The sequence below is a fragment of the Stylophora pistillata genome, chromosome 9 (assembly GCF_964205215.1).
Source record: "Stylophora pistillata chromosome 9, jaStyPist1.2, whole genome shotgun sequence".
Lineage (NCBI taxonomy): Eukaryota > Metazoa > Cnidaria > Anthozoa > Scleractinia > Pocilloporidae > Stylophora > Stylophora pistillata.
The window spans coordinates 24122522-24132070 of NC_142527.1; the positions used below are offsets into that span (position 1 = coordinate 24122522).

The window sequence follows — 9549 nt, forward strand, 5'->3', positions numbered from 1 at the left end:
TTTCATCTTGGTGGTGATTCGTTGCAGTTTTACGTTATTAGGACTATACATAACATGTGTAGAGGGCATATTTCATACGCTAATCGGTGCCGAAGCTCCCTTAACTAACGGACACTCGTAAGTGGACAGCTCTACGTAGCCACCAAGTCAAAACCCCGTTTTATTAGACTCCCATACAGACTCTGTTAGGTTCTGATATGATTGAAAATCATGTTTGTATGGATTGGAGTTCACTGGAGGTACAATTGTAGGCGTGGAAAAGATGTCGGACCATGAGTCACCGTTGTCATGCAATTTTGAAAGGTCCACCATTGTCGAACAGAAACATTAGTCATCTTTGTCGATCTGTACCAAAGGGAATGATAGATAGACAGAGATTAGCAAGTGTGGGGTGGGTGCCTCGAATATCTAAATAAACTCTGTATTTTAATTATCGCTTTATATAACTTAGGTTTGAATACTCTAGTTGATGAGCCAAATACTGAACTCGGTCGTCGTCCTTTAGTACATTGTCAATTCAGACCATCCTTACTGAACTGAAATGACGCATTTTGAGCGTTGCATAGTTTACGTAACCATCACCCGTCCAACAAAACTTTTTAGTTTTTAATTTCAAACTTCATTTGTATCGTTGATCTTATCCATAGAATTCATGCGGTTTTATCTATTTATTAATTTTTATATTGTTAATGTAAATTGTTTCGATAACAGCTGGTCCACATCAGCTATTTTTAGCTGCCTTAACTCAACTGCTATACCAAATAAAGTGTATGTATGTATGTATGTAGATATACCCATGCACCTCCTATCATTCTTAGATGGCAATGGATCTCATTATGTAACCTTGCTATACAGTGTTTAGGCAAAACATATCTGGGTGACATCCATGAAATAGTCAATATGTGCCACATAATTTCCAATTTCTGTTATGTATGATATCAAGTAAAATATATCAGTATATGTCCTTTGTGAGGCCATAACGAAATTGACACACCCGTAACGAAATTAGCACGTGCCGGAATTACTGAGGAAAAGTTATAAGTTGTAATTATTTCAAGCGACTTAACGGATTATGTTGTTAAAATGATAAACAGGCAGTCAGCGCTACTCTGTAAAAGTGTTCTGCAAATTGCGCAGAGGTTTAACGCGATCAATTGCTAACTCTGGATCTTCGCCTTATTCGTTATGTTGTCGTGTTATTGTACAACAAGTAGCAAATCAACCACAAGTCACACACGACGTCGATCGTCCTCCAACCTCCATGATACTAGACTATTTCTTAAAATATCATTTTCCTGGCGAAGGTAATGTTCAGTAATAGTTTTTATCGACTGATTTCTTCATAAAATTGTTCTAAAGGTTTTTTTTTTTTTTTGTCCTTTCTTAGATAGTCCAGTAGTCGGGTTTAGCACATGATTTCGTTATAGCATATAACTACCGTATTCCTCTCCAGTGTTCACAATTGTGTGTACGGGCGTATGTGTTTAAAGATTATTTTTGACGGTGAATTAATGTTTCTGCAAGAAGATATCATAACAGCTATTTACTGTGGGTTGGCTAACCATGTGAAGTTTTTCTAAATTCTTTTAACGAGATTAGCACGTGCGCTGGTGTCCTTGCGCCATGATGACCATGACAATGTGAAACTTCTCCACTACATCGAGAAGCCATGTTTTTCCGACAATGAAAGTAACAAACGTGGAAGAATCATTTCATCTAGGTAAAGTTGGGAAGGGGGGGGGGGGGGAGTTAAGGTGTGAGGCGTAGGAGGAGGGAGAAGGGGAAGGCGAGGAAAAAGAGACGGAACGGTGACGCACTGGCACACCGCGATTCATTTTTCTTTTTTCAATCGATTGCTGCTGAAAAAAAAAAAAAAAAAAAAAAAAGAGAGAGAAAACGTGTTGTGCGTGGCATATCTTCAAACTACATCTTTGAACTGAAAGACTCGGATCGAAGGCTGAGTAATGTTACAGCTGTCTACCTCTAACCTCAATGACTGGGAACCAGACCCCAAGACAAGCCACAGGGAGGGAGGTCACGAACTTACGCTGCTCTTTGCACCCTTCAATTGAAATGTATTTCCATTTCGAAAATGGATACGACCCTATTGATCTTGTTGTTCAATTTCGCCAAGAAAAGAAAGTGGCAAAGGATATTGTATTAACGCAAAGAAGCCACTTTCTCGGTTTAAAGGAAAATCTTGTTTGCCATTTCCATGAGATCCGAAACGTGGAGTCGACAACCTCCATTCGTACAGGAATGTCAATTATGGAATTGATAAAGATGAAGATGTCCAACGAGGCCGAAAGCATTTTAAGTCACTTGAATGATCATAACCTGTCAAAGTTGCCACAGCGGAGGAAACGACTAAGGAAAAATTTTATAAATACCCCTGCAGTGTGAGTATGACTTGTAGTTTTCAATGTAACGGACGAGACGGGGTCAGGAGGAGGGGTCAAGCAAGGTTTGGGGATTTTGATATTTTCTGTCCAAAAATTGTCATATTTGCCACCCCTGTCAGGACACCGAAATTGGTGAAAAAAGTGTCTAAATCCCTACCTTAGGGCAAGTGAGTGTGGTCATTTATAACGATTGCCAAAATTCATCGTGCACCCAAGGGACATGAATGACAGAAAATCAAAACACCTACCTTGGGGACTGCCCTCACAGTCAAATTTCCATGGCTAGCCTAGCAACCCCCTTCTCCTTGGGCTTTATGTTAAAAGGTACATATGTAGCACTATGATGTATAACTGTAAACAAAAGACACTCATCTTGGTACTCAAAAGGATTCAAACCACAGAGGTGGTGGAGTCTGTACAGTGGTGTGAGAATGACATCTAGAATTATACCTTTAAGATGTTGATTTTGGCCCATCCCTTCCTATCATAAGAAAATACTTTGGGAAACAATCTGCAACATTGCTGGATTATTATTTTATTAGCACAGCAGTGTATGGGAATCTGGAATTTTATTTGCACAAAACAATGTTACATACGAATAGATCACTCTTTGCAGAGAGATATTTGCAGGTGATATGTTGATGCTTGGCCTATCTAGATCTAATGATGATCTGAGCTACCTGTCATTTTGCAATTAAAAGCTAAGCAGTCATGATGATTCAAAATGAAATATTCACATATCTATTTTGCTATAATTTTATTTCCAGATTTGCCAGAAGGAATACAATAATCTTTCAAACCATTTGAAGCATGCACATAAGCTGAGTAAGAGTGAAGTTGAGGGGCTAAATAGGGAAAAGAATCAGGAAAAGGGCAAAGGAAATCAGGAAAATAGGTAATTTATTAAATTTCTTATTGTTCTGAGTTCTGCTTTCAAGAGGATTGTGTTCATTGTAGTTACATAGATTAGTGTTTTCTCCACTGTAAACAGCATTCTTAACCTTTTTCAATTCATGCTCATTTTGACACATTGCATTTTCCCTATATTTTCAGCAAAACCACGAGGCGCATGAGATGTTGTCCACTACGGGGATGTACCTGGGTTGGACGACGCTTCGATTACCACCTACCAAAAGTACACAATATCGGCAAAGATTCTGAAAAGTACTTGTCACTAGTACACAAACGATGCTGAGTTTTAATTTTATGTTAACTTTTTTTTTTTTTTGTACAAGTGGTCTTTGTTACAAAATATGAAATGCATGTAACGTATTGTTATAATATACAACATATAGGTAATAAATTAAAAGTACTTTATACCACATTTTCTATTCATTTATAGAGTCACATACCACCTGGGTTGACCACTGAAAATGATCAACAAATGAGCAAAAAACTTCTAGGCTAATCATTATCTATAGTTTGATAATAGTAACAATTTAAGAACCACGATTAGGATTCTCTGTTTGTCAGCTGGCTATCATTGAAAATTGGCTTTCTGACAGGTTCTTCGAAAAAGGATGTTAAATTAAAGTTTATGTTTGAAAAACAAAAAAAAATGCTACCAGTTTGAGTTCCTGTTTTCTGTCTACATATACAGCAGTAGTTACAAATAATTTGGGGGAGGTCATTAGTAGCATAGTCTATAAAATTATATGATGGTTATTGATAATGATTTCAGTGATTTGAGTGGAAAATGAATTCATGAGCTTTGAGTTTTGATATTTTACATTGTTGGATGGAATGTTCCTTTTTTGTTTCATGGATCTTGAAGTTTTGTCTAAATAGCAATTCAAAGATGTGCTCATATGTGGCACTAAAAACTTCTCAATGTTCTTCATGTGACTTATGAGTTTATGCCTTTATAGTCTTGTGCCCACACTGAATTAAAGTACATAAATATTGTTAAATTTCAAATAATAGTGCTACTTCTTAAGGCAGCATATATTGCATTGTTAAATAATTCAGGTATATTAAAATACTGGTCATCTGAAATTTCTATCCTCTGCAAAAAATATAATGGCCCATAGGGTCCATTTTTGATCAAGTTGGCAATAGTAACACAATCCTGATGATTGTTGAGTAATTTGTAGTTGGATTGGCCTTGTAAGTCAAGCCAATACCCTTTTAGCTTGAAAGTAAATGATGCTTTAACTAGTTTTGATGGATTCTGGATACTGTAGAAAAGCCAGAATTTCTCATCTTCTGACTCAGTAAACACTGGGACAATAAGCCCTTGTGCTTCTGTGGAGTGTTGAATATTAGCACCGACAGCAAGCCATGCATCATCTTCAAAATAAAAACTATATTCATTTAATCTTAGTCTCTCTTCCTGGTCAAGTCTGAACTCCACAACCTCCACATCTTGTTCTTTAATCTTCTCAGACAGTCTAACTACCCTTTCTACACATTGTCTGTCCACTATCCTGGACAGAAGAGTGACTACTGTTTCAGGCTGAGTTAGAGAGGGAATAACATTCCTGTTGCTTTGCAAGTTGATTTCTAAATTATCGGTAATCACAAATTTAATTTCGCTTTTTTTCTCCATTATGGCCTGGAGTTGCTTAGTGCCATAATGGAAGGGTTTCTTAAAGAAAATGCCATCTGGGAGATTTTCTACTGTAAAACCCCCACGTAGATACGGCACCCTGCTGCCTGGTTTCTTTATTGCTTCACCTACAGTGCAAAAGAAAGAGAAACATTGATTGGTAATGATAATAGCACTGAGTGGAGTAAAATGTAGGAAGTAATTGGGGAAGTAACGAGCCTGAGTACCCCTGAAATGTATGACAGTAAGTCATATTGACCATTTCCACATGTCCCATCCTACACTTTCTTTGCTAAAATGTGAGACACAAGGTAGGAATAAGTAATTCAATTTCATTGGCTAGTGCCATTTTCCATTGGATTTTCATTGGCTGCATATTACTGTCAGATTTGATCTGTCCAATTACAAGCAGCTGTAATGATTATCACACAGGCCAAATTGGACAGTTTGCTTATTACAGTATTCAGATTAAGGATCAAATAATCGCTGTTCAGAATCAATCAGGTTTGAGGATTTTGTTATAGACATCATCATCATCTTTGTTGTTACCGCCTCCTAGTTAGTTCAATTGCTTAGAGCGCCGGATTGTGTTGTGCGGGCTCAAGGCCCAGTCGGATCAATACTCATGGCCTTAAAATACCTGAGGAGAATTTTCTACCTTTCGATAATATCAAGAAATGGATAGATATTCTAGTCTTCTTGGATAAGGACGAATAAACTGTAGGCCCCATCTCCTGCAGGGTTAGAGGTAGGAATTTCCCACACACGAGATTACTGTGTGATGGATGTCCTCCACTGGGGTGGGATGTGTGGGGGGAAAGGTGAGGTCGTTACATGGACTGAAGTGGCTGGCAGAGGCGCCTGATAATGTTGACGTCTGATCTCAACCTTAATAACATTGTAAACCTTAGCAATTCAGCCCATGCTGCTATTAAGGTATATATCGAATAAGCCATTCACAACCAATCAGCTAATAATAATAATGATGACATTGATGATGATGATGATGATGACAACAATTACATGTTAATATCTGTACTATAAAGTAAATAATATGTATATTTTTAAACTTACTGTATTTGGAATTGAATAGCTGTTGTACATCTTTGTATGTGAACCTCTCATTGGTGCAAGCTAAATAAATAAAGAGAGAGGTACTATGTAGTTTCTGGTCTATTTTGATAACATATTCACCTTATTTACAATCATGAATAATCTCGTCAATTGGATGACACACTGAATAGTATAAGCTACTGATATAAGCTTCTGCTAAATACAGTTGCATGCTAAAAAATCAACAGAACACTTTCAAAGATGTTTATAATATTTACTAATTCAAAGTAATAACATAATACCAAAGTGGTCTCGGAATTTGATGTTGATGTCAGGATTCAGGCATAAAAAAGAGTACCCTGCACTTGATCCAAAGTTGTACACTTGGCCTGAAGTGTCTTGAAAAATCAGAGAAGATTCACAGCCTAAGTCTTCCAGAAACATGATCTGTTGACAGCTAGAAGTAGATGAAAAAGTAAAATGTGGCACGAGGATAATTACTCAAAAGGACACAAACATCTGCATGTTCCATTAATTACCACAGAGTATAATTAACAATTATTCGCCGAAGGAGAGGTGAATATCATCAAATAATTCCCGAGACGAAGTAGAGGGGATTATTCCACAATATTCACCGAACCTGAGGTGAATAATTGTTTTAGTATAATTTCAGAGCTGAACAACAGAGAAATTTCTAAAATCATAACATTTTAGTAACATTTACTAACATTTTATTTTAACATTTTATATAAACCATGCAGAGCGGTTTATATAGCGTCATATAAGGAACCGCTCGACCAATCAGATTGTTGGAAATTCTTTGCTCAGCTCTGAAATTATACTAACAACAATTAGAAATTATTCATCCACTTTTAATAAAGTTTTAAATTATTCTGAATTTTCATGGTTTATGCTGCCTAATTGGAATTTGACTTAGAGATTATTTCTTAAAGTGATTGAAATCTTTACCTCATTTAGAAGATTTTTCCTGTGAGCTGATATCAACTTAGATTTTTGAGCCTCACTAAGCTCTGAAACATCTGGGGCCTTTAAACTTTCTGCTTTTCCTTTGAACTCATCTTTTTCTGCAGATGTCATGTCATGCCACTTCTTGGCAGCTTCTTTGTTCTTTTGAGGCAAAGACAATTTCTTGCACTCATCTAGCAAAAAAAAAATTAAAGTTTTCATTTCCACAGAATATCAATTGAATTAGTTTGATTATTATAGTGTCACTGCATGATTTTCAGTTTCCTCAGCAATCAAAGATCTAACTAAAATTAAAGATAAATTAATCAACCACTCTATTATGTTGTCAAAGGTTAAAAGAAGCTGAGGATGAAAACCCTTTTGGGTGACAATATAGAGCTCTGTCGGACCCCCACCCTTGCAAGTACCCCTCCTGGGGTTTAGAAACATTTAACAAAACCACAGTCCATTATTGATTTAAATCTGGTATTCTCACAGGCACCAAAATAAAACTAACATCCAGCAGACAAAGTTAGGAGAGAAAGCTAAAATATTCATTTCTTAGAAATAATTCACTGGTAGACTAGGTTTATTAATGATACCCATAGACGTACAGGCACCCTTGGACTTGGAGGGGGGGACTGTGACCTCCATGCCTGAAAAAAATTACACAATTTCCTAATGTGTTAGCATTAAACTGATGCAGAACTGCCTTAAAATTGATTCTAATGTTGCCTGAATTCTAAGCATTTTGCCTGACAAATGCTGAGAAAATTCTTTTAAATGGGGGAGGGGGGGGGGATTTGCAAACCCATCCCCCAGGATTGTAATGCCTCTAATGTAAGCCTATAATTATTTTAGCAATGGTCTATAATAGTTACAATGCATGTAAATAATTTGTTCTTAGTGTTTGAAAACATTATCAGGCCTCTCACCTGACTTGAAATACTCTGAACAGAACATGTTGTAGGAGTGTGAGCCACGTGAACCCGTCGGAATCTTAATTGGCTTTGGAGCTGCTTGTACTCCAGAACTTATCTTTTCCTTTTGTCTAGCATTTCCAATCCATTTCTATATAAATGTATCACATAAAATAAAGTATTTCAAAATGCCTTAAGCTACAATAGCAACCCTTCCCTTTTCGCCCTCTTTCCCTTGCTGGCCCTATAGAGGCCCAGCCAGGGTGAATTCCTACAAGGGACATGCATGGCCAAAAAAGTAGTGATAGCATAATATATGAAAGTCTGAAAAAATTAAGATCTTGTTCACCAAAATTCCGACAACAACAACAAGGTGGAGAAATATAGACAAAATAATGACACAGTAGCTTTTTAAATTCAGACAAGCAACACAGGGAACCCCCTGGCAGGACCTGACCCTATTAATACCCATGCAAGTTGCATGCAGAAGCTCTGAGCTTGTATACTTTACTTGATCAATAGATTGTATTCGATCCAGAACAGAATCATTGGCTGGCAACAAATTCATAAAGGTAGATCTTCTTGGCATGTACATGGATGTCGAATGGATGATAAATGTAACATTCAACCACTCTAGATTGAGGATAGATTGAGGATGTGACCTAAACTTCGAGCCAGGATTCGATCGTTAGCTAACAGGTTACCTACCATTAACACTTTTAGGTTAGCCTACTTGTCAGCTCCAATTAGCCAAACTTGTGCTCCGGTTAGCCTCAGAGCACTCAGGTTAGCCTAACTAGCTCTTCTGTTGGCCAACAGGGCACTAGGGTTAGCCTACGTTTCACTAAGGTTGCTTACGTTAGCTCTCAATAGGGTAACACAAAATAATTATTCTTTATAATTTATAATAACGAATGAGTAAACGCCTATCTTCTTTTACCGGTATATTCTTGATCATTGATTATACTGCAGACTGCAAGCGTATTTTCGAGCATAAAACGGTACAAAACAATTATTTAAAAGAAAACATGGGAGCTTCCTTTAATTAACGAGGCAAACAATTACCACAACGCCTCATTATGAATAATACAATCGTACAGTGAACTTCCTTGACCTTGGTGTATGACGGGCAAAATTTTGTTTAAGATTCAATCCTTTAAAAGATAAGTTGGTGCAGTACATAGAGTAAGGGAAGTATAATTCTGAAGGACAATATACCACTACATCATTTACATATGTCGGTGCGCTTTGAAGAAAGCAGCAGTCACCACAATGATCGCTATCATTATTCAACGAGATGTAAATAAGTGGCGGGGTATTCCGCATACATCAAACATGGTAGTGTTTCAGTCCAACTAATAAATATCTTACCTTTACTTGATCAATAGTCAGCCCAGTTTCCTCGGCTGCCACACCAATCTTTCCCGTATTATCAGAACTGCATGTTTTCATGCCGCCGTCATAATATTCTTGTAGTTTTGACTTTTGTACATCGCTTATTTTATTATATGTTCTTTTGCGAGCTCTACTTGTATCCTTGTCAGTCATAGTGACGAAGAACCGCCAAAAGTACACGACAAAGCCGATAATACCTGGACGTCCAAACCAAGTAGAGCTAGCGAATTCGTAATTATTCGGTAAAGGATTTCCCCTTACGCAT

At 37.2% G+C, this 9549-nt stretch overlaps 1 pseudogene across 1 annotated transcript; it reads right to left on the minus strand.

The window, feature by feature from the left end:
- Positions 1-3142: 3142 nt before the first annotated feature.
- LOC148723949 (uncharacterized) lies at positions 3143-9549 on the minus strand (annotated as a pseudogene). The gene is made up of 6 exons (XR_015991702.1): positions 9261-9549; positions 7905-8040; positions 6973-7163; positions 6306-6450; positions 6025-6084; positions 3143-5078 (listed from the first exon to the last, which is right to left on the minus strand). The product of XR_015991702.1 is annotated as an uncharacterized LOC148723949 (transcript).